The sequence below is a fragment of the Miscanthus floridulus genome, chromosome 1 (assembly GCF_019320115.1).
Source record: "Miscanthus floridulus cultivar M001 chromosome 1, ASM1932011v1, whole genome shotgun sequence".
NCBI lineage: Eukaryota > Viridiplantae > Streptophyta > Magnoliopsida > Poales > Poaceae > Miscanthus > Miscanthus floridulus.
This window is the reverse complement of record NC_089580.1, coordinates 96,213,755-96,240,103: the sequence shown is the minus strand read 5'-3', so window position 1 is coordinate 96,240,103 and position 26,349 is coordinate 96,213,755. Positions and strand designations below refer to the sequence as shown.

Below are 26,349 nucleotides of genomic sequence, written 5' to 3'. Positions count from 1 at the left end.
GGCAGTTGTTCCCTAAATGCCCAGTGTTTCCACACTCTTCACACGTCATTCGAGAATCATGAATGTGCATTACTTCTCGCTTCTCATTGGCTCGGTCTTCGAGCTTCTTCATGAGCAGATCCTTCTTGGTAGACAACATGTCTACCTCCTTGAGTTGATGCATTCCTCCACCTCTCTTGCGGGTTTGAAGATGTTCTTCATTCTAACCTTGGTTGGAGGCCATCTTCTCTACAAGAGCTGTTGCACCTAGGATTGTGAGTGACAAGAAAGTACCTCTAGCAGCAGCTTGAAAGCATTCCCATGCCTTAGGGACAGATTCATCATATTGCTGCTAAAAACTTGAAATTCTCCCATGCAGAGCATTGGTCTTGCCTATGGGAAAGACTTTTGCTAGGAAGGCACTAGAGCAGTTATCCCATGTAGTGTTTCTATATTTGTTGGTGTAGAACCATTGCTTCGCCTTCCCCAAGAGTGAGAATGGGAAGAGGCAAAGTAGTATGGTGTCTCTAGATACTCCCTTGATGGTGAAAGTGCTACAGATCTCTAGGAAGTGTTGGAGATGAGCACTCGCATCTTCATGTGCCTTTCCACAAAACTGGCTAACTTGCACCATGTCTATGAGAGTTGGCTTGAGCTCAAATCCGTTGTCTCTAGCATTGACTGTTGGTCCTGTATAGATGTTGGCAGTAGTTGGAGCAGAGAATTCACAGAGGGTCTTATCAGCCATGGCTTCAAAATCTAGTGTTAAGCTGCGTCTTGTCTGGTTGTCTTCCGATTCTAAAGCTAAGACTTTCTTGAGTTTAGCTCTAGTTCTCCTGATTAATGCTTCTAGAGCTTCAACATAGTTTGTCAGATGGTCAAAACGGGTCATACATTACCCTACATAAGATATAAAAAGTAGACAGAAAAAGGGTAAGCCTATTTGAGCAGGAGTATATAGTTATCTTGATCACATCAATAAGTATAAGTTTATCAATATTTCCTTTGCCTAGCTACCTTCCCCGGCAACGACGCTAGAAATGCTACTTGTCCTATATTCGGCGAGTGGACTACAAAGGACTCAACGAGAGTGTCACATCCATGATATACCACATGGCCCGGAATATAGGGTGCATCCACAGGTAAACAACATATAAGCACCACACTTACATAATGTCGACCACTCACCCCTTGTACTTTGGAGCAAGCGCTATACGAACTTATACATAAACATAATGATTATCTAACTATACTAAGCATATAATCAAAGTAGACGATGAACATTATAACTAGGAATATGATTAATATGAGAATCAATGTCATAACAATTTTTGCAAACATATAAAAGTAATGAGAGAGACAAAAGAGAGGGGGTACAAAAGCTATATCAAGCCACGCTCTTGTTAAGATTAGGAATCCAAGCGAAGCTTGCCTCCCTCTAGACCTAGCCTAGCTAGCTATGCCCTAGAATATGGTGGAGCTCTAAGGATGATTAGGGTTTCTATCTTCTCAACTAACTTGATTAGGGTTTGATGCCTCAGGGCGATGGCAGGGGCTGGTATATATAGGCCAGAGCTTCAATTCTGAGCCCTCGGATCAAACCGACTTGAATGGATGGCGTAGATGCAACCTAAGAGGCAGTGGAGAACCGACGTAGCAAGGCGGAGGCTGACAAGTGGCCCCACAGGATGGCCAGTCTGTAGGTGGGACTGGGCAGTCCCACCTGGTGGCCTCTCGCCCTCTGTCATGGTGTGGTGTCCTCTAGAACCTTCTAGAGTTGTTTATGCCGCAATTAAGCGTGATTATATCTAACATCTAGGTCCACCTTGATGGTTTTTTGCATAAACCCTGCAGAAAGCACATATTCATTAAAACTTGTAGAATTTATTAGTTTAAACCCCTAAACCTTTGTTGGTGATTACTTTCATACCCTTATACATGTTATATTGATGGTTTATAATGTTTGTTATCTACCGTCAACAAGTATAGTTTTCATGTTATGCTCTTGACATATGAACTAGCATATGGTTTCTATGTTATGAACTTAACATGTAGAACTTTATGCTTAATCATTCGTATAACTTATATGACTAGAATTAGAGCTAAGTTGAGGTGGTGGTTTGTCGTTCCTTCGGGTTTGGCCATGTCCTATGCTTGTCGATCCATAGGGTCGGAGTCCCAGAGGGATATGTGTAGTTTCTTTGTACACGGGCGTGGTGCCCAGGTGCACAGAAACCTTCGGATGTGATGGTGCTCCATAGTTGAGGGGTAGGCGATAGGTGGTGATAGCCCTATTCATCCCTTGTAATCCCCCATGTTCGGGTATTCATATAGGAGTTCATAAAGTCTCCCTGGCTTGCTGGCAGACCAGTGCCCAGAGATCTCCCCATCCATCTTACACTTAGGTCTAGCCCTAACCATGTAATTTGTATGATTATCAACTATTCTTTGCATGGCTATATTAGATTAAGCCTGCTCCACTTAGGGACATTCTTTTATTCTTTGGTTCCTTTTTATTCTCTGCAAGATGCTAATATTAGTTGGAGGCCGCCATACCGATTTTCAAAATGTATTTGCTAAATGTTATTTATTTCCATTCCTGTAGATTCGCTTCATAGCTTTTCTTTGCATAGACCATAAGTCAGTGCATGCCGTGTGAGTCTGTCATTTTTAAAAAATAAGGAGTTTCAATTATTTTCTAAAAATGATTAAAACCTCACTAAATCTTTAGAAAAGTTCATACTAATTCATTATAGCTCAAAAAATTAAAAAAATGTGTATATAACTTTTTTTGAAGATGTGCCCTACCTCTAGGTAGTGAAGCTATGCTTCATGCATATGGATCTCCCGATTTTTATTGGGATTTGAAGTTTGATCAAATCTTATATTTTCCTTCCTCACACATCACAAATATAAATACTTGCATGACCACTAGTTTGCATAAACTTTTATGGCTGCCAATGTCAAGTACACAAGTATACACTAGTGGTAAATAACTTTCCTCTAGAGTGTGAGATTAGTGGTTTAAAACCTGGTTACAATTCTTTTTTCTTATATTTTTGTAAAGCATTGTGCTCTAGAACCTTAGTGATTGCAACGATTTATTTTTTTGTTGCTATACGTGCAACTTTTTTGCAACCACTACAAGGTTTTACCCCTGATGCAACGGCCTAAAAGCGTTGCAATATACTAAAAATGGTTGCGATAGACAAAATTGCAACACTTTTTTTTCGTTGGCCAGTGTTGCCATAGTAACCGTGGCAAAAGGTTTGCCCAACAACTCATTTTGGTGTTGCAATAGGTTTCCCCTATTGCAACACCAAGGAGTGTTGTTGCAACACTATGTAGTGTTGCAACCCATAGTATAGGCAACTATGGTGGGTGTTGCAATAGTTACTATTGCAACACACCCGGTGTTGCTAGAAATACCTATTGCCACGTACCCAAAGCGTGGCAATAGGTGCACTAGCAACGATATTGGGTGTTGCAATAGACCTTATTTCCATGCATCAATAGCATTGCAATAGATGGACCCTCTATTGCCACGCTATCTCGGTGGTTGCTATAGGTGGAACCATCTATTGCCACGATAAATATTTGGTTGCTAGAGGTAGCCGCTCTATTGCAACGATCAATACTGGTTGTTATAGGTGGAACCGTCTATTGCCACGATAAATATTTGGTTGCTAGAGGTAGCCTCTCTATTGCAACACTAAACATTGTGGTTGCTATAGGTGGCTCCGTCTATTGCCACGGTAAATGTTTGGTTGCTAGAGGTTGCCTCTGTATTGCAATGATCAATACTGGTGCTATTGTTGGACCCTCTATTGCCACGCTAACTATTGTGTTGCTATAGTTTGGAGACTCTATTGCAACGCCCACTATTCCATTGGTATGATGTTTTTTGCAACACCGTTTGTTTGTTGCTATATCATATATTGGAACGCCAAATTATTTTGTCGATAGTCCATATTGCAATGCTCTGTTTGCTTCAAACAATAATTGCATGCCGAACAATATATGTTGAAAGAAGCATTTAGACATCCATTAATCCAAAATATGCTTTGTTCGTACAACTCTTTAATGAAACCACATCCAATGTCAAACTTAGTTGATCACACACGCACAACAATTGAAACACATAAGGTATCTGACGCACAGTAGCTACTTTGAACAGTTCAAAATGTAGTAAGCTATGTGTAGTACTGTAGCAAAGGTTGGCTTGACATTGACCGTCCATCCGTTGTGCGCTCCACTCAAACTCTATCTTGCTCCTGAAACAATCATTAACATTGGTATATTCAGCAAACATAAACTTAGTATTTAGCTAAGTATCATTTCACTTTACAGTAATAGGAACTAGGCAACTAAATCTGATTCAGAAATATTCACAAGTAGTGGAGTAAAAAATCACCTATGCTTTGCTAGCTTGTTGATTCCTTTTGGATAATGCTCATTTCTTAGCCGCAGCATCCCTCAGTGCTTTAGTAGTAGTAAAACTAACTGTCGTATCCCCTCCTTTGTTTTGGTCAGTTTGAGTCTTATTCGTAGCACTATTTCTAATTGTGCGACCATTACTTGTACCTGCCGCTGTTGTAGCTTCGAGTTGTGTTTGTGGTGGGATGCTATCTTGGTTTTCCTGCAAATCAATAGATGGAGGGAAAATTATGCCTCATACTAAGGACTATCACATGACAACATTAAACACTCTTCAGTTCTCAAACTACATGCTGATGTGATATTTCTTCACTTTCTGTATTTACATTTTCTTCATCCATGTTTGTTGTAGCAGCAACCTCTGCATTTTGTCCCCCATCTTTTTTAGCCTGCATTTCAATTTTGGCCAGAAAAATCATGAGTGGAGTTTGAAACTACAAAAATGATGCATGGTTTGTAGCCGACTATTACCTGTTGTATTGATGCTTGTACATGTGTTGCTTGCATCATTGCCATAAACTCTTGCCTAAGAGCTTCTCTATTGGCCTCCCTTGCCTTTATCATTTGTTCCATCTGACGCCTATGTTCTTCTCTTTTAGCTTCCCTTTTAGCCTCTTGAGATTCTAATCTCTCTTGTAGCTTTGAAAATGCTTCGGCTAGTGCCGATTCCTGACGCACTTGGTACTGGTAATCCTCAGATAGTAGTTGCCTTCTAGTTGGGTATTTTGCCAAGTATCCATTAGCATAGATCTTGGTTGATTTGTAGTTTCTTATTTCCTAGTAGGCTGACTAGAAAATCTGATTTTGCTCCACGTCTGAGATGATGAGTGCTTCTCCATTTGTTTCCCTCTCCGAAATTTTGCTGCATGCATTATCCTAACAAAGGAGGATAGTTGAAGTAGTTAATTGAAAATGATTTTGTAGGTGGTCACTTTGCATCAGTTAATAAGGTTTGTACAAACTGTTATATACTCACATAGACATTCCTAGATTCTTGGCTTGTCCATTGCCCATTCTTACTGTGCGTGATCATGAAAAGCTCCAAATCATTTGGCTCATCACCAGTTATTGGGTCCCTCTAATTAGGCAAGAATGTAACAAATTAGCAATGTTTCAAAAGGTAAGGAAGAATGGTCATGTGCTTTTGAAGTTATTACCTTCTCAAAGCCACATTGAGAAAAAGTCTTTGATCCTGCCCGATGGTGTATTTTTACATTCTACTGATTCCGAAAATTCTTGCAACTAACCCTCTGCACAAGGAGTTGATTATAAAAAATATTGCAATGTACCAAAACATAGCCTTTATTTCATCAAGTGCAAATGGCAAGAATAAAGTAAAGGTCATCAAACCTAAAAACTTGTCTTGCCAAAATACAAAACCAGATAGTGCCATTCAACAATGTCCAACTCTTCTGGCTTATGTCTCATTCTCTCCTCATAGGTGGTGTACGCCCTGTACGTAGCACTTAATGTTGCTCTCCATCCTTTGTAACGCTCATTAGTGATGGTCCATATTTTTTTCCTGTTTTCTTCGTTATTCTCAATGTCCCACTTATGTTGTTCAACATATAAAACATAAATTCTAGGTCACTTCTTAACTAATTTGGTAACAAAACTATGTATGCTAGCACAAACAAATCAGAAACTTACCATCATATCAGATACTATTGAATATTTGACATCTTGGTGGATATCCTTCCATGTTCTCACCCCAATGAGTGGTGCTCTTTTTCCTTGTGTACACTACTATTTCATCAGTAAATGTGCGTGTGTTCTCACCTACAACTCCTCCATGTGTAGAGAATTGGACTTTAAGCTTCTAACTGCCCTACTTTGATCTCTTATGGCTGGCTGCCAATCCTTTCATAGTACCTCATGCCTTCCTCTTTTGGGAGTCTTGTCCATCGAAACAATATACAGTGCAAGAGATTAAACAAAATCATTTACATAGGGAAAACTGAACTGAACATCAAAATAAAATCACAATAAGCATCACTTACTATCTCCCTGTGTTTTCTCACGCCGAGCATGTGATGGCTGGTTTAGAGGTGGTGTTGGATTGCTATCTTGACTTGAATTTAGTAAATCTATCTGATTTGTAGGGTTGTCATATGCACCTGCAGACAATAGGTCACAAGTGTAAACTATAAATGTATTGCGAAGGACTAATAATAAGTTGGTTGACATTTTGGGAAAAGAAGGTATATATTACTAATTTGATCTAGTTGTCCTTGCACCCTTAACCATTCTTTGTAAGTCTTGACTATGTCATCCCTGTATATATCTTCAAAATCTATGAAAGCCATGGTGCTATTAGTGATCTGGCCATTGCAATATAATATAATATAACAATTCATAATAGGGCAGCAACATAACTTACCCATGCCTTGGCCCTGTCTATGCATATTTTTAAGCCACACCTTGTAATCATCAAGTGACTCATCTATGGAATGTTCACTATTTGATGCCATAGTTCTTGGCAATTTAATGGGTGTTATGTCCACAGTTCGCTCTGTTATTTGATCCCTTGACAATACTAATCTGACCTCCCTCTCCTCTTGCATTACTTGATATGATTGCATTTACATTCGACATCATATTCGATCTCATTTAGTGTTGCTACAGAGTTACCACTTCTCCTCTTGTAGTACAAGTAGTCCCTGGTACCATACCTGAAATTTGATTTCATTGTTATTAAGTTACCAAATGTGAGGTCATCCCTGGCTATTGTATACTGAGCAAATTGTTGTCCCCCGGTGCCCCCTTGCAAGTGAAAGAAATAGTCCATGTTTGTTCCTAGCTTGTCACAGAATGTAATGAGAAACATAAGAACACCCTAAATAATATTTAAAGAAGGAACAACTTGAGAATGGCAAACAATAATGTGTCCTTCATATTATTGAAGCATCTCACTACCGTTTATTGAAGGATCTCACTATTATTGAAGTATTTTTGTCGAATTCTAAATCATTGCAGTAGCATCCAGACATACATTATGCCATTACCTAGTCGTCGTCCTAGTGGAACTCCTAGAGGTTTTCTTGTGATTGGCTGCCATCACCTCCATCTTCATCGGTAGGAGGTGTCGCCGTCCTAGATGAAGGTGTTTCAAAAAGCGACATCATCGCCCTAGGTCTAGACAATGAAGCAGGTGTTGGCGTGTTGAACGCAGGTGACATCGATTGAGTCTCCATTGATGCAATCTATAGTCCAGCTACATTCAACAAGTTAACTACATAGACACATAGGTACATGCATTACTCTTTTGTAAGTGAAAAGTGAATAGATCAATGGCTTTAGGGTTGCCGTAACTCTGACGAAGAGGAAGTCCAGGAGTCCTTGAGGTTTGAGCACCGACGATGGGGAGGCATGTCGTGGCGGCCTCTAGGGTGCGGCCTATCCTGAACTGGCGACCGTCCAATGATGACGCTGACAGCGAAGACAAGCGGTGGCGGTGGGTGCAGATCGGGAACCTAGTTGGAGGAGGGAAAGGAAAGAATTGGAGGAGATGGGGAGGATAATGAGGAAGTGGGGAGGTTAAGGTTCGTTTTGTTCACATAATGTGCGGGGTATTAGGTGGTAAATGGCTGCAAGCGGGCGCCAAGCCAATTTTCGGTAAAAATTACAAAAAAAAATAAGTGGGAAAAGGGTGTGCCACTGACATGAGGGACCCACTTGTTGGCACCGGGTTCATGGTGTTCATCTTTTTTACTTTGATTTATTGTAAAAACGTTAAACATGTTTAGGTTTCGCATTTATTGTCCAAATCAGGTGATTCTTTTTTCCAATTTCTCGAAAAACTTTTTCCTTTCACGTGGTTTTATTTGCATTGTGTTACTCGACCCCTTGTATTAACATTTTGTCATTTTCTTTACTATTTACGTACTCTACAATGAATAGACCTTTTTCGAATGTGTCCAAGGTACCAGGGGCTTATGAATAGGCAAGTTGGAATCTTATTTGATCAAATGTGTATCATATAGGTGTATCATATATATGGCATATCATATAGGTGTATCATGTTCAATGTCACCTTCTTTGCCTTGAGGTGATTTCATGTGGGAGCTAAGACAATGTTTCAGTGCAAATTGGTAATCGATGTCCTCAAGGATAGGATTTATCGCACAAACCATCTTTTTGCAGCATGACATCTTTACCTAGGTTTGGGTTCGTGACACCAAGATACACTTATCTTTGTATTTGTATTTGTGATAAACCAAGCTAGTGATATGCACTTACCTTTGCATTTGAGATAGCATCCACTCCCTCATGCACATTGTGTTAGGACTTAAGAAAATATATATTGGAATTGTATAAACCTACATTGGCAAAAAATTAGGACTAAAAAACTTGTAAATTAAAAATGAAGGAATATAAATTGAAAGAAAATGCAAAAAAAATGTGTTAGGTGTATCATATATATGGCATATCATATAGGTGTATCATGTTCAATGTCACCTTCTTTGCCTTGAGGTGATTTCATGTGGGAGCTAAGACAATGTTTCAGTGCAAATTGGTAATCGATGTCGTCAAGGATAGGATTTATCGCACAAACCATCTTTTTGCAGCGTGACATCTTTACCTAGGTTTGGGTTCAGTGACACCAAGATACACTTATCTTTGTATTTGTATTTGTGATAAACCAAGCTAGTGATATACACTTACCTTTGTATTTGCGATAGCATCCACTCCCTCATGCACATTGCGTTAGTACTTAAGAAATTATATATTGGAATTGTATAAACCTAAATTAGCAAAAAATTAGGACTAAAAAACTTGTAAATTAAAAATGAAGGAACATAAATTGAAAGAAAATGCAAAAAAAATGCGTTGCATCCCTAAATCGAACCGAAGCCTACAAGTTCCAGAGCAGCAGACAAACCATTGAGCTATCACCTGATTTCGGTAAGTTTGAAGGAATTTATTCCTTTGAGTGATTATTTGTCCCTTACTTTGCGTGTAGACCCTTCAACTCCCCAGCCACGCTGGTCACGCGGTTCCCATGAAGAGCCACCATTTTACCCGGTCCTTGGACTGGTCGCGGCCCCTCAGTTCCCCACAAAGAGACACCGTGTTTACCTAGGAGTCCATCGGCTGCTCGGGCCGGTTCCCAACGCAGGCATGCTCTGTCTTCCGAGGGGTGCGATTTATTGGACTATCAGTTCCACCCATCGACACGCCTATATAAGCCCAGTCCCCATGCATAGTCGGACACCATTGCACCACCGCGCGTTAAGAAAGCGAAGCATCCTTCCCACGCACACCTCGCTTCGGCCCTCGACTCGCCACCACAATGCCTCACCACTTGAAGACAACATGGGCGATGTTGAACCCATTGTCCTCATGTTGCCCCCGATGCCTCCACCGGTGCCGTCATCTGAGTTAGACCTCAAGGTGAACATTGAGGATGATTCGGACCATGAGACCGCATCAGAGGAGGAGCCAGAACCTCTTCCGGTGGAGGTCGTCTTCGACTCATTGGAGACGGCTCGGAAGGAGGAGGACTAGCGCCTCCATGCCATCACGTAGAAGGAGACCGATGACTGTATCCTGAAGCACGTCGTCGAGATCTCCAAGGAGGAGGAGTGCCACCGCTAGGAGGAGGAGGAGCGCCGCCGCCAGGAGTAGGAGCACCACCACGAGGAGGAGGAGGAGCGCTGCCGCTAGGAGGAGGAGACCGAGCGGTGTCTCACGATGGACATAGAACGACGCCGGCACAGGGCTGAGCAGAAGAAGCATGAAGAGGAGCACCGGCAGCAGGGTTGAAAAACCGTGATTAATCTATGTCTTAGGTCGATGTAATAATTTACTGGTGCTGAAAAAACTATGTCGTTGAATCCTTTGTTTGATCATCGTCACCTTGGGTTGATACTTGCATTGCATGACCTTGTTTTATTTGCTTACATATTGGATGTTGCATTGTATGACCTCGCTTTGCTTACATCGTCCCTTGGATTGGTATTGTATGTGGCGATGCATCTTGGTCATTGACTCGTTGTCACAAAGACCATAGTATATGATATGCTACGTACCGAAGATCAAGGGGCCAACAGGACTGTTGCTCTTCTAGATAATACCATGTTGCAGCATGTCGTCACTTGACGCTCAATCTCTCAATCTCAGTTTTCAATATTAGAGCATAGTGATACGGCCTTATGAAGACTGGGTTGGCACCTTCAATAAGTGGAATAGAGTGATCACATGAGCGAGGAGGAGGCAACTCAGTGGGCTCCTGAAATACAACATCAAACTCATTGTCCTTCATAATATGGCATGTGAAAGCTATCTTCATAATTAAGGCTGATCTGTCATGTCCATCATCTACCATCTCGGGGCATGTCATGTTTTGCTATGTCACTGGCCGTGTCCACCATCTACCCCTTTGAATGCATGTACATGTATGCCTATGTCAATGTGTTACACATACATCTCCCCGTCTCCTCGTCTCCTCCGCTTGTTCTTTGGCAGTTCCCAAGGCATCGACAATGGGGAATTAAGACTGATCTGTCATGTCCACCATCTACCCCTTTGAATGCATGTGGATGTATGCCTATGAATGCATGTACACATACATCTCCCCGTCTCCTTGTCTCCTCCGCTTGTTCTTCGGTAGTTCCCAAGGCATCGGGCATGCTATGTTGCTTTGGATTTGTGGAAGTGGGTGAGATTTCATCGTGTCATGCATGTGTTAGCTCCTAGGTAACCTACAAATGTGTGTGTTGGTGCAGGTTTTTGTCATGTCTGCGTCAGCTCCTGCGCTACAAACCCTTGGTCGTTGAGTTAAATTATGAACAGTCCTAAAGATTGACGATGGCAGAGGTGAGGAGTAGCATGGGTGACGCTCCATCATTGAGGCTATGAAACGCTAGGTCGGGTGATCTTTTTTTTAACACCTATTGCCAACTAAAATTTTCCCAAAAAAATTGGACTTCGGATCACAAATTCTCGTACATAGCGCTCCTGTGCCAGAGGGGCCATCCATGAGAGCAACATGGGCCCTGCAAGTAGCGTAGCACATGGATGCAATTTTTTATGTGTGACACAGAGTTCTCCTGTTCTAGTTCGGTTGAAACCCTTGCATCATCGATGCTGCCTCCTCTCGCGACATTTGGTGCCGAGCATCGCCGTCGATCCAGTGCCTGTCCGACTCCTCCGCTCGTTCGACTACTCCTCCACCTGTCCACCGCGATTGGTGCATCTCGTCATTGCAGAATAATGTCAGGTGATGATAGGAGTTGGATGCGCTTGCCTCGTTCTTCAATTGAGTGGCAGGAGAATCTCTAAAATTTTCTAGACATCACATTTAGTGGCACATCGAGAGGTGGAACTGCTACATGTCCATGTCCTAGATGTGTATGCATGGCATACAGACCGCGACCTCTGGTTCAGCTTCATTGAGGGTTTGATGAAAGCTTTATGAGGGAAGGGGAAGGTTCAGATGTGGGATTGCACAACGAAGACGCACCAACAGCTGATGTACAAGTACACAATGACGCACCACCACCAGCTGATGTAGAAGTAGACAATGAATCCGCACCACATGAAGTTGGAGTAGACAATGAAGAAGGTGCACCGAGTGATGATGACCGTGGTGTCACTAATTTGGTTAGATCCCTAATCAGAGGTGCTATACATGGAGAGATCAGAGATACTGATGACAATGAACATGCGAAGATATTCTTCAAATTATTACAGGAGGTAGAAAAGAAATTGTATCCAGGTTGCGAGAATGCTACTAAGGTCTTTTTTATTGTGGAACTTTTTCAGGTTAAGTGCTTGAACACGGTATTAGTAACAGAGCATTGGAGGGTAGTACTTAATCTATTCACAAGGTTTTTTTTTCCTAAAGACCACTGTGTCCCGAACACAATGGAGAAAGTGCAAAGGGTGGTTTGAGATCTAGGCTTGGACTATGTAAAGATACACTCCTGTGAGAAGGATTGTGTGTTATTTTGGAAGGAAAACACAAATCTGGATACATGTCCCAAATGTGGCGAGTCTAGGTGGAAAACGACCGACGACGGTCCTCACAAGGACGCTGCAGATGGTGATGCTGATACAACAAACAAGAAGCATGTCCCACGTAAAATCCTACGGTACTTTCCTCTTACTCCTCAGCTACAAAGATTATATATGACAGAGAACACATCATCACAAATGCGATGGCATAAGGAAGAATTGGTCGATGATGACAAAATGTGTCACCCTACTAACTCGAAGGCATGGAAGCATGTGGATAACAAGTATGGTTGGTTTGCAAAGGAAGCTCGTAATATTAGGCTGGGTCTTGCTTCTGATGGCTTCAACCCTTTGGCATGCAAAATGTTACATACACCACATGGCCTGTTATCCTCATCCCTTACAATTTGCCTCCTTGGTTGTTTGAGAAACAGCCTTATTGGATTATGTCGATGTTGATTCCTGGTCCAAAATCTCCTGGAATGAATACTGATGTCTATTTGAGGCCCCTCATTGATGAGCTGAAGGATCTTTGGGAAAAGGGAATTGATACATGGGATGACAAGGTAAAGAAGAATTTTAAACTACATGCTATTCTGCTTTGGCCAATTAATGACTTTCCTGCATATGCGATGCTTTCTGGTTGGAGCACAAAAGGCAAATTTGCATGTCCATACTGCCACAAGGATACATATTATTTGTGGTTGAGATTTGGAAAAAAGCATTGCTACATGGGACATCGTTGTTTTTTGCCGTTGGACCATCCTTGGCACATGAACAAGATGAGCTTCAACAATGAGGTGGAAACCAGGGAGGCTCTAGTACCACTGTCTAGTCAATAGGTATTGGACTAGTATGAAACTTTTGATCAAGTGATATTTGGAAAGGCGACATCAAAAAAGAGGAAGCATTACGAAGATAAAAGATGGCACAATTGGAGGAAGAAGAGTATTTTTTTGAGCTCCCTTACTAGTCTTCTTTGCCCATAAAGCATAATTTGGACGTGATGCACATTGAGAAAAACATATGCGAGAGCATATTGGGTACTTTGCTTGAAATTGAAGGTAAATGTAAGGACAACGAGAAGACCCGACTTGACATGGAACAACTAGGGATAAGGCAAGATTAGTACCCTGTCATTAACAATGATAATTATAGCTTGCCTCCAGCCTTGTACTTTTTAGATAAGGCTGACAAGAAAAGTTTATGCCAATTTCTACATGGAGTGAAGATGTCTGATGGGTTTACCTCCAATATAAGGAGATGTGTTGACGCAAATGCATGTAAGGTGTCTGGACTAGAAACACATGACTACCATATTATTCTACAGAAATTATTACCCTTAGTCGTTAGAAAGATTTTGCTCGAAGAAGTTGTCATGCCATTGATTCAGCTTAGTAGGTTCTTCAGTGCACTTTGTTCGAAGGAGCTGGTGGAAGAAGATCTTGACAAACTTAGCAGTTCAATTAAAGAGACTCTTTGCCGGCTTGAGATGGTATTCCCACCTGCATTTTTTGATATCATGATTCATTTGCCGGTTCACCTAGCTGAAGAGGCTAAACTTGGAGGGGCCAGGTGTTATAGATGGATGTATCCAGTTGAGAGGTATCTACGTACTGTTAAAGGCTATGTGAGAAACAAGGCGCACCTAGAAGGTTCAATAGCCGAGGGATACATAGCCGAGGAGTGCCTTACATTTTGCTCTAGATTCTTGGACGTCGACACCAAGCTGAATCGTGTTGATCGTCATGAAAGTACAATAGTGAATGAGCCGCCATCTGGTCGGATCATATTTGGAGAAATGGATTACAAGAGGAGAGGATAGACTACCGAGATATTTGGTGCAGATGAGGTTCGGAAGATGAGGCACTACATAATTAGTAACTGCGATGAAGCCACACTATGGGTCGAGTAAGTTGCAATATACCATCATTAATTAATCTACTTTTTGTTTCTGGCATCAACTAATTAATTAATTGGCTATTTCAATGCAGCGAGCAGATGGAAGAACTAAAAAATAGTACAAGGAATCTTAATAAACGACACGAGGAGCACTTTGTAAGGTGGTTCGAGGGCAAGGTTAGTTCTATTTTTTAATTTTTTTATTCCATGTGATGGTTAGAATGATGTACTTATTAACTGGCATTTGTTTTCAAACTATGTTTGCAAATCACCAAACTATACGAGAAAGGTGAAGCAAGTGAACTTATGTATGCCCTTTCTCAAGGACCAGACCATCGAGCTCGTGTGTTCAATAGATGCTACATCAATAACTGGCTATTTTGAACAACTACCATTGAGAGAAACCTCGTCACACAAAACAGTGGTGTGCTTGTGAGGGGTGATGGTACTACTGGCAACATGACCTGGTATGGAGTGATTAGAAGAATGATCTCACTCGAGTTCCCTGCACAAAAAGAAGTTTTATTGTTTCAATGTGATTGGTATGATGTGCCGGCTGCCAGTACCAGCAGAAGTAGAGGATATAGTAGGGATAAATATGGTGTTATCGATATCGATACTTCTAGGTTCAGATATTCAAATGAACCTTACATTCTGGCAACACAGGTCGAACCGGTGTTTTTTGTCAACCTCGCGAACAAGCTAAGATGGTCTAGTGTTGTTGCGGTGAGACCACGAAATTTGTTTGCCATGCCAGAAGCAGAAAATGAGGGTGACATGGAAGTTGATCTACTTGATGTGGGAATCCAAGACATGAATCTATTAGGCCCAAATGAGGATTTGTCAAATTGGACAAGACCACACAAGGAAGGCAAAACTGGTGATGCCTCTGTTATTAATTAGGTGTGTGGCGAAGCAGTTCTCGAACCAGATGATGCGGTCTTACTTGATGAGGATGATGATGATGAAGATGACACCTACATTGATGATGGAGTTGTTGCACCAGTTGCGGTAGAAAGCATAGAAGATGATTTCTTTGTTTAAATACTTATCCTTTGTACAACAATGATGTTTTTTCTAGATTTTTTAAAACAATCTCATTGTTTGGGATAATGAATAGCTATAGTTGGTCTTTAAACTATTATACTCATGTTTGTTTTCTATCATAAGCACAAATATCAGCAAGCTGGACAATTTTTTTATTTTTTGAAATTGTCATGGAAGATGCGGATGGTTATCATCCTTGTTGACATATGAAGTGAATTAGCCATCTTCATCATGTAAACAAGTAATATAAAGGTGGCTTAATGTTGAACACACCTTAGTAGCCTAGTGGTAGATGAGTGTTTGCTTGTACTTTAGTTCCTAGGATCAAATCCTCTGTGGAACATTTTTTTGTCAATAGAATACATTATTCAAAAATGTGTGGAGCATTTTGTCTATTGCAACCATTTTTGGTATATTGCAACACTTTTAGGCCGTTGCATCAGGGGTAGTCTAATGCTTGGAGCATTTTGTATATTGCAACCAATTTTTTATATTGCAACACTTTTAGGATGTTGCATCAGCGGTAGCCTATAGCAACACAAAAAAACCATGGCAATATTAACATGATATTGCGACCATTTAGGATTGTAGTTGCAATAAGTACTTAACAATTGCAACGCCACAAAAATTATTACAACCCTAGAAAACCATGGCAATAGGAACATGCTATTGCATCCATTCAGAAATCTTGTTGCAATAACCACCCTAGCAATTGCAACACCATGGAACATTATTGCAACCTATAATAACCGTGGCAATAGTTACAAGCAGAAGCAACCAAATCCAATATAGTTGCAATAACACAAAGTAACTGCAATGAAAACCAATACTATTTCAACTCAAAAATGCCATTGCAATAATGCCAACTAATTGCAACACAATTCTTAAATGGTTGCAATAGCACAAGCCTGTTGTAACAACAAACCACACATATTGCAACAAATTTAGTCCATTGCATTATAGGCACATATTGCAACCATTTTTTGAAAAGGTTGTAATACGACCCACCTATGGCAACCAAATTAGTGGTGTTGCAATCATGTGGCGTGGCATTAGAGGTAGAACCTTGTAGTGAACACCAACAACTATTACATACAATAAAACATATTCATTTCGACATAGACGGGCTATCGCAACCATCAACTAAAGAGTTGCAATATCATCTTAGTATTACAACGCCAATAAAACTTCTCGCAATGCAAATCAAAGCGTGGCAATAGTGATCACTTATTGCAACCGTTCTATAATTGGTTGTGATAACACTTACTTTTCACAACGATCTCCAAATTTATGGCCACAAAAAAATTTGAGTGGCAAAAATCCCATCTATCACAACCGAAAGTGCAAATGTTTGCGATAACACACCTTGTTGCAACTAAATCCTGTCGTTATGACAAAAAAGCGTGGCATAAGGGTTGGAAGTTAGTAGTGGCCACTATACTGAATATACCATGTTTACCCCTGTCATAGACCTTGGTTCACTTTTCAAGCATGTAATCTTGTTCAAATCTATACTAGAATCTTTACACCATGCCTTCCTTTGGGAAAATATAAATAACGGTACCCTGAATACTTCTGGGTGAAATGCTTCAATGACAGATCTATGTGCTTGCAGATATTTTCTATAATCGTTGAGAACTATCATGTTGGTGTTTCTGGGTGGCATCGCTAAGGTTTACTAAATCTTAGTGATGGTGCTAAGAAATACCAACACACATTTCAAGTGCTATTACTGGGGATGGTTTATATCTCCATACTTGGTGATTGCACTAAGAAATGCCAACATCAGTAGTCTTCCCCAACGTGTACCTTGACGAACACCTGCTCTGTACCTCGATGAATTCTTCCGCTAAGTGAGTGTATGTGATTCTTATAGTAGAAAGTCTCTTGATTAGTTAAGTCTTACTCTTATTTGCTTGCCGGTTCGTCGTCCATTTTTGTAGCAGATACTCTAGAAGAGATAACCATGTACGATGCTAGAGTAGTACTCGATAGCATAGATGTGGTATCTAGGCTAGAGGCTACCTTTATTTGCCTCATTCCCCATGGTTAAGGGGTAGGCGGCAGGTGGTGATAGCCCTGTCCGTCTCTTGTAATCCCCCATGTTTGGGTTTGGTGTAGAGCTATAGGCCAGGATCGCTTGGCAGACCAGGTGTGTTCTGGTGCCCAAAGTAAGCAAGTAAAAGTAGAGTTTATCTTTCCATAGACCCTAAAGCCATAGGAATCCATCTCTACCCTTTTGAACTTTATACTTGTGTTGCCCTTAGACAAACTAGCTAGGAGAGTACACACGTTCCCTATGGATTCGATACCCTTGAATACTCTTGGTTGAAAGTTACAACGGTATCTGTATGCTTGCGGATCTATTCGTGATATAAGAAATACCAACAAGCTTTCTAGCGCCATTACCGAAGAACGGTTGTTGTATTATCTTTGAACCTAGTTCATACTCGTATATTGTATCTTTTCTTTTCAAAAAATTACCATGAAGACAACTCCTACTCAAAACCTTTCCACTTCAAAGGGTGAGTTCTCTGAGCCACCACCTTCAAAACCAATCCTTTCATCTGGCTATGAACTCCACCCTAGCTTAATAGCCATGGTTCGAGCACAATCCTTCTTTGGGCTTGATAACAAAAACCCATGTCATCACCTATGAGAGTTCGAGGAAATGTGTTTGTGCCTGAGCATTTCTAGCATGACACAAGAAACTCTAAAGTGATAACTATTTCCCTTCTCTCTCACAGAGAGGGCGAAGCAATGGTATGCTCATGCCGTAGAAAGTACAAATGGAGATTCGGATGAATTTAAGGATAAGTTTTATCTTACGTTCTTCCCAATGTCCCGTAACATCTCTACCAAAGGAGATTCTCGACTTTGAGTAGTACGAGAAGGAGTCTATAGGTGCAGCCTGGGCTAGGTTCTTGTTTTTAATACACTCTAGCCCAAACTTGTCTTTACCTGATAGCGTGCTGTTGCAACTCTTTTGCTGGGGTCTTGACATAGAGGCTGACCTATACCTCGACATGACCACTAGAGGATGTTTTACACACAAAACTATGATGGAACAAGTGAAATTTCTTGAACACTTCCTAGAAAAATACACTTCCTCCATCTAAAACCAAACCCCTGCATGAGAAAGTCATGTCAAACTTTGAGAAGCCCTCATCAGCCAAATCCAAATCCGTACCTACCTTTTTCCTAGATTCAACTCATGAGCCCTCACCCGAACCACGAACACCAAAGCAAGGAGTAATTCATCCTTCAGAGTTCCCTATCAAATTCGAGGATTATGGTAATACCTCGAATCATTTTTGGCACAAGAAGCCTATGACACTTCCTCTCTCTCACCCTTTTGATCTTCCTGAGGAAGATTCCCCCAAAGTGGAACCATCAAAGGAATGGTTAATGGAAATGAAATGCTCTAACGAAGCAATTCAGATTCTTCCACCTTCCATGACCATGCCTTGCTCATTAAGGGGAACTATTGTAGAAGCCCTTCACAATGCCACTATGGAGACTAATATCATGTTAGAATTCCTTATGGAAAATCTCTTGGGAAATATGCCGCTAGTTCTGACCAACAAACTCTTCAAAAGTCCTTTAGGACTCAAAGTGTTGTGGGATTGCCAGGGCCGTGCTAATTGAAATAGACAAAACCAAGGTTCGCTTGGACTTCCACATCTTTGCGATCCTCAATTTTGATCTTCTCATAGGCTACTCTTTGGAAAAGTTTTTTCAAGAAAAACCATCCCATGGGAGCCTTAATGAAAAGTTTGGGAAAATTGCTTTCGCCACTCCTATCTCACGCTGAAAAATCCCAATGGCAAAGCATCATCCCAACCATGTCCCGATTGAGGAGGTGAAGTTTGTATCCCTGTTCGTTTCACCTAAGCTTTCTTCTCATCCTTATGAAACAGAACGTCCATCATCACCCTCACTCAAACTTAATCCATGACCCTCTAGCCATCAAAATATTATTCTCGATAGTGGTCAAGAATCAACTTTGATCCTACACAATATATCTCTTGAGAAAGAAAACTTTTGTGCTATGGACATTCCTGAAGCACTAACTCTAGAGTCCAAGGGCAAGGATTCCATAGACAAGCATGAAAACCTCTCTTTCAAAGCACCCCAAGAATGTCCAGATTTCATCTATCTTAGTACCGTGTGCTCTTTCAAGGATCACAACCATCTCTCTCAGTTCTTGTTTACAAACTTTTTTAGAAGGATGGTTGTGGATGCTTTTTTATCATAAATATTGCAAATCTCATAGTTGCACTATGGCACTAACCTTGCAGCTTGAATGATAATGCTAAATGCTTGGTGGTGAAGCTGGGAACTACACCACCATTGATAGCTATAGGATGAAGCTCCCATGGTCGAGCTTGTGACCATAAACAAAGCACTACCAGAGATAGCCCAGATTATCATAAATTAACTTTCTTATCAATTAAAGCAAGAACATGATATCAAGATAGTATGCACCTTTGGGTATTCATGATTGCTAACCCTTTTAGGTTAAAGATCAAGAAGAACAGGGGACATACAATGCTAGAGAGCATGGAGCTGCATCAACTATACACCTTGATATTCTTTGGTGATGGAACACACTCAAAAGGAGACCCCGATAGTTGCACACTTGACTTTCACACAAAAGTCTAAGTGTGGGGGAGAATGGTGAGAGTCTCACTACAAGTTCTATACACACCAAAGGCTATCCCGGTTAAAAAAAGGGTGACATCAGCTCTGCCTTGCTAAAAAAGAGAAAAGAATAAAAAAAGAGAGAAAACTAAGAAGAAGAGAGAGAAGGAGCCGGTTAGCCCCACATGGCCACCATAAAATGCCAATGTGCTGCCTGACTCCACCCAGTATTACTATTGCGCGCATGTAGGTCTTAGCATAATTTCCACCCACTACCAGCCTTGCATAGTTTTGCTCTAAGAAAATCCTATGCACATACAAGCAAGAAAGGGTTCTCCTCTTCTAAGCCTTTGCTACTACCACCAAGGCCCATGGTCCCTACACACTTGTTGTGTGTGTGGCCTTGCCTTGTTGCTAGGCAGAGTCGGTATGGTGTGCCTTCCTCTACTTCAGCCCAAAAGAGTCAATGGCAACCATATGTGATCATGCAACCGCTACAGCAACTTCATAGCTTCCATCTACATACACTGTTGGTAAGTATAGTCTGGCATGCAAAGGTAACTCAATGTTCACCAACCCCTTTACTCATTTTTGTCTCCATAAGAAAAAAAACTTGCTCATACAAGTTCACGCTTCCCTTGTTTATGTCGTATGCTCTGATTTGGGCGTATTCATACATAGTACATCCATAGGCTTTTTAAATTAAGCATGGTACTTTGGTTAAAATAACCTTCTTTAATCAAAATTTGACATGGTGTTGAATTTTGATTAATGAACTTTTGAGTTACTAGTTTCATAAACAATGGAGGTAATCTATGATGGGGATACACCAAGGCCAATATTACACTCCAACTTTACATTAAGCCTTGCTTGAGTTATGTGAAAAGATAAAAAGTTGGGTGAACAAATTTCAAAATAATAATAATAATAAATAAATAAATAAAATCAATCAAGCACCTCAAACACTGTTGTGCCTTGAGTTAATAAAATTTAGGCTCCCTAGTGTTTTAGCTGGTAGAGCCCTTGCTTGTTACCATTTTTGTTTTTCTATTGAATAAACAGGTACAAGAATAAGTGTGGGTTGATCTCTCAAGCATAACAAACATACATTCGAGATCTCCCACCAACATGTTGCATAACATCGGATGATCCAGCATGTAGAAGAACAAGACAGATGGGCTCCAGGGAGGGTCAGCTGAACTTCTGGTTCAGCCAAACCACCTCTAACTCCCCTTAGCTCCTTCCTCTTCAATGATGGTTTGTGCAACAGTACCCTCAACTCCCTAAAATTTGGAGTTTAAACAAACATAAACCTTGATCACTAAAATTAAACTCAATTATCCCTGCTATCTCCTCATGATGAACATGTGTTTCTATGGTTGGCTCACATATTCATTATTCCTCGCTTATATTCCTATCACTCATGAACAATCTATCATTGGGATCGAAAGCATGCTATCTAAGTAGTTGATGAATGAGATATGGTGTGATGAAAGTAACCTTGCTTTCTTTTTGCAAAGTACTTGTGAATTTTATCTTAAAAAAATTCAAAATCAATAGCTTGTCTCCTCAGTGATGTTGAAAATTCCTACCAAGGCCATATGTTAGTCTCATGAAAACTTACACATATGCTACATGCTTTTGCATTGAGCTTTGTCAAATTGTTCTGACCCTTGTGAGAAACTCTTCATGCTTTCATGATCAAGATCATGTACACTCCACCCTTATATGCCAACTTCTACACTAGAAGTTGCGCAAAAACATGCCATCCATCCATCCACCAAATAAGAACTCCATGGGAATTTTGACCTCAATCCCCAATTATCTATGAGGAAGAGGCATGGCAATGGGAAAAAGGGGGGTTGGACACGTGAAGGTCCAAGAAAGAAAGAAAATATTTGGGCACATGAAGTCCCAAGCAAAAAATTGGCATGCCCTCTAAAGTTTATTAAGGAGGAGAGATCATGAATAAAATATGAGTTATCTTAATTCACATATCCATACACTTGCACATCTTGATTAGATTGTATGACTTGCTTCTCCTCGGATCCGGTTTTGACTTAGCAACATATGCAATGCAAGTATGCCTCCTTTTCATTCTCTACACCAAGATCCACAAAAGTCTTATTAGAAGTAGGATGAAAAGAGGCAAAACAATGCCTTGGTGAGGAATCATACACATTGAGCGATCTAAGAGAATCATTTGAGGAGCAAGACTATGTTTTAATTTGAAAATCTTTGAAAAACTCAAGTTGTCTGAGCAAGAGAAGTAAAGATAATTGGATTCTGATCTGTTCCATTTCTCAACCACCCAAGAGGGTGTGTTAGACACTTCAAAGTTCACATGTATAGGTGAGGCTTGCAATAATTTATATGCAGGCATCATACCTTTTGAGGGGATGTTCCACCTTATTCCTTGAACTTTACTCGAGGAGACAAGGACGAGCAAAGGGCTAAGTGTGGGGGAGCTTGTTGGCGGTCCTTAACTCCTATTTTTAACTACCAACTCTCAAATAAAATCCATTTATTTGAAACACCAAACTTAGCATTAGGGTTTATAACTATCAAATTCCACAAGTTTTGGTGCTTATGTGTTTTGTAGGACACATGTTTGAATAATAAGGAAAACACATTCAAAATGCGCAAAGGGACAAAGCGTAATGCCATCCTGCGCAAAGCAAAAGAGGGAAAGGCCCACCTACTTGAGGAATTTGGGCCCCAAGCGCATAGGGACATGGCCCAGACGCAACCAAAGGCCCACCAGATGAAGGTGGTGCTAGGGTGGCTCAATAAGGGGGCGACCGCACCCAGGGGGCACCCGACCCCTTAACTGCACTGCCTCCAGCGAGCCTACATGTGGGCCCTCCACTTCAATGCCCTAAGGTGGTTATGGATGATTCCCTCGAATATTCCCCTTAGAACTATCCTTGGGAGACTATAAAAGGAGGAGGAGACCCCCAGTCACACAACACATAAGAAGAGAATAGCAAGAAGATCACTCCAAGGGCTTAGGCCGTATCTAGCTAGAGTTGATAGGGAGAGTACGGGGAAATAACAGGATTGTCAGTAGTCTTCCCTAGGGTGTACCCTGATGAACACCTACTCTGTACCACGACGGATTCTTTCGCTAAGTGAGTGTTGGTGATTCTTATGGTAGCGAGTCTCTTGATTAGTTAAGCTTTACTCTTATTTGCTTGTGGGTTCATCGTCTGTTCTCGTAGCAGATACTCTAGTAGAGGGCTCCTGATAAAGACCGATAACCACGTACGATGCTAGAGTTGTAGTCGATAGCGTAGACATGGTGTCTAGGATAGAGGCTACCTTTGTTTGCCTCGTTCCACACGGTTAAGGTGTAGGCGACAGGTGGTGATAACCCTGTCTATCCCTTTTAAGCCCCCACGTTTAGGTTCGGCATAGAGTTATAGGCCTGGATTGCTTGGCAGACCAGGTGTGATCCGGTGCCCGAAGTAAGCAAGAAAAAGTAGAGTTTATCTTTCTATAGACCCTAAAGCCATAGGAATCCATCTCTACCATTACGAACTTTATCCTTGTGCTGTCCTTGGAAAAACTAGCTAGAAGAGTACACACGTTCCCTATGGATTTGATATCCTTGAATACTCTCGGGTGAAAGCTACAGCGGTATCAATACGCTTGTAGATCTATTCGTGATGTAAGAAATACCAACAAAGCCTTTGAAGAAGAAGAAGACGAACATCAGTGACTCGTCCCATCCACTCGATAAGGACACTTGTTGTAGGTGCGGGAAGACAGGTCATTAGGCCCAAGATTTGCAAGAATTCCAAGAAGAAGGCACGAGTAGACTGGAGCTCAGCACTAGCGGTTCTAGAGGCATTTCTACTGGCGTCTGAACCCACTGCCAGTATGAAAGGCCAATGGAAAACTAAAATATTACAGGTGGTTAGTTAAGATCTGCTAGTGTTAACACATTTGTCCCGATGGTTCCTCTAAGGCAACCGCTAGTGATAATAATATTTACACAGGCGGTTGATGTAAATAAACTGCTAGTGTTAAAGTATTTGCACCAGCGGTTTGTTTAAGTCAGCCGACAGTGTAACTGTTTTAGCACAGGTGGTTGACCTAAATCTGCCGCTTGTGGAATATTTTTTCTAGAGGCGGTTTATTAGCAAAACCGCCAGTGAATTGTTTTTAAAAATTCAAAATTAGGCGCCATATATTTCCCACCAGTGAATTATTGTATACAAATTGAAACGAATCCAAATAGAAATCATAGAAAATTATATTTGCATGCATGAAAAAACAATATTTGTTGTGGTCTACCAAGGTCATCACACGCTAATAATGTATACATAAAACAAAGTTTCTTCCACTCATAGCTAGCTCGGTCCCATGACGTCCTCCTCTAATAATAATCGTCGTGGTTTAGCTCTAGCCTGGCAATATCTACGAGATCTTTGTTCTGTGGTCGAGCTATTTCTGACTCTGGATCAAAATATTTCCCATCAAAGTGAATTATTTCTTTCACGATGAACCAGCTAAAGTCCTCATAAATGTTCATGAGCTCTTTATTCTGGAGGTCACACTTGTATACCTGCAAAATATAATAAGTCATCATACATTTACAACTAACAAATACGGAGAAGGCATCAGTAGTGACAAAACTTGACATATGACTATTACTTACTTTGCTAGAGTTGTTGGTGTATCTCCTGTTTTCTCTGAGAAACTCGCACACATAGTACCCACAGTGCTACGATCCTGGTGGTTGCTTGTGGCACTATATAAGAATTGGCAAGCGGTTACATAGTTGCTACATATACATATATACAAGACAAATATGTATGTCTATTTAAATTTACCTTAAAGTTAGTCTGCACATGTAGCGGTTTTCTGGCCTTTTTAAATCGTACTGTCCACCCTTGAACTTATAGAACTTGTATGCCCTGCAGAGCTCGAATGAATTCAACATGTCATATTCAAACTCTCGTAGATAGTATAGAAATATGAAAAAGCACGCATGCAAATCTTGACTTACTGTTGTAAAATATTGATGAATTTTTTATAACCGCTCTGTAGGAAATTTGCGGAGTTGAGGATTAAAATCCGTGCATCGTAGAGCCAAATGTATATATAGACCCAATGGTCCCGCATGGATTCAATGAAGCCATGTGTTAAGACAGTAAGAACTTTGTAAATAAAAATTATTAAGGGAGTTTACGACCAACACATACTTGAACATGTATGGTGCAAATATAATTCTCCTGTCTTGGTATCGAAGAAACGCGTTTTTATGTAGGTGGCCACTGCGACTTCCAGCCTATCTTGCTCCTGCACTCTAATTTTTGCTATTTCAGCCTCGGTCTTGCCCAAAAACAAGTCATGATCAGGACCCATAACAAATGTGTGCTCGTTCTCGCTTATTCTGGCCGGGTCGAGATACCCAACCTTTTTCCCCTAGTGAACAAACGGATCCTCAGTAAACTGCATGTCCTGGTCGGCTTGTTGCATTTTGTAAAGCGTCTGACTTTGTCAGGTGATACTTCATATGCCCTAACATTATATCAGTAATAAAACATAATTATGTACGAGCGACACTCACAGGCACCACACGCTCACGAGCTGGACGTCGAGTTTGCTGAGGTCAAACATCAACCAAATGTCCTTGAAGTCAACCATAACCTTGCTAGGGCCACCCATAAAAGTTAGTGGTGGTACAACGGCGCTGAAGTCATTGATCCCAACCGAAGATGGCTCGGCTGAACAGTACTGGTCGGGGGAGGAAGAAGCAGCATTTATAGGGGATGTCTTATAGGCTGTTGACAAAAAAAAGTGCCACTGTAAATGATAATAACTAGCGGTTTACATAAGGGAACCGTAGTGTAAATGTTCATTTACACCGGCCATTTACGTAAGCAAGCCACCAGTGTAAATGGCCTTTACACTGGCGGTTGGGTAATGCAAACCGCTAGTGTAAATAGACCATTAACACTGGCGATTTTATTATAGGAACAGCCAGTGTAAATGCTTTTACACAGGCGGTCCTTTGTACTGGCCCACACATTTTTCTTTACTGGCGCCACCTCTTTCCCATCCACTAGTGAAAAAAAGCATGGCGCCAAGAGAAATCTCTAGTGTACTAGTGAGGAGCACACGCATCTCGCAGCTCAGGAAAAGGACGAAGAGCCGACGCTACTCATGGCGCAAGTGTGCGCGCTCAATGATGTCATAGAGTAGGGCTTGGCGCTTGAGAGGAAGTAGGGGATCCTCCTCGACATGTCATGCACGCAATTCAACCTCAGTTGCAAGGGCAGCGGTGATGGAGAGAGACACTGGTACTGGATACAGGCGCCAGCAACCACATGGCCGATGAGCGAGACGCCTTTGCTGAGCTCGACTATGGCG

At 41.2% G+C, this 26,349-nt stretch overlaps 1 pseudogene; it reads right to left on the bottom strand.

Annotated features, from left to right (window-relative positions):
- Nucleotides 1-4,393: 4,393 nt before the first annotated feature.
- On the bottom strand, nucleotides 4,394-9,119 carry LOC136460616 (uncharacterized; annotated as a pseudogene).
- Nucleotides 9,120-26,349: the final 17,230 nt, after the last annotated feature.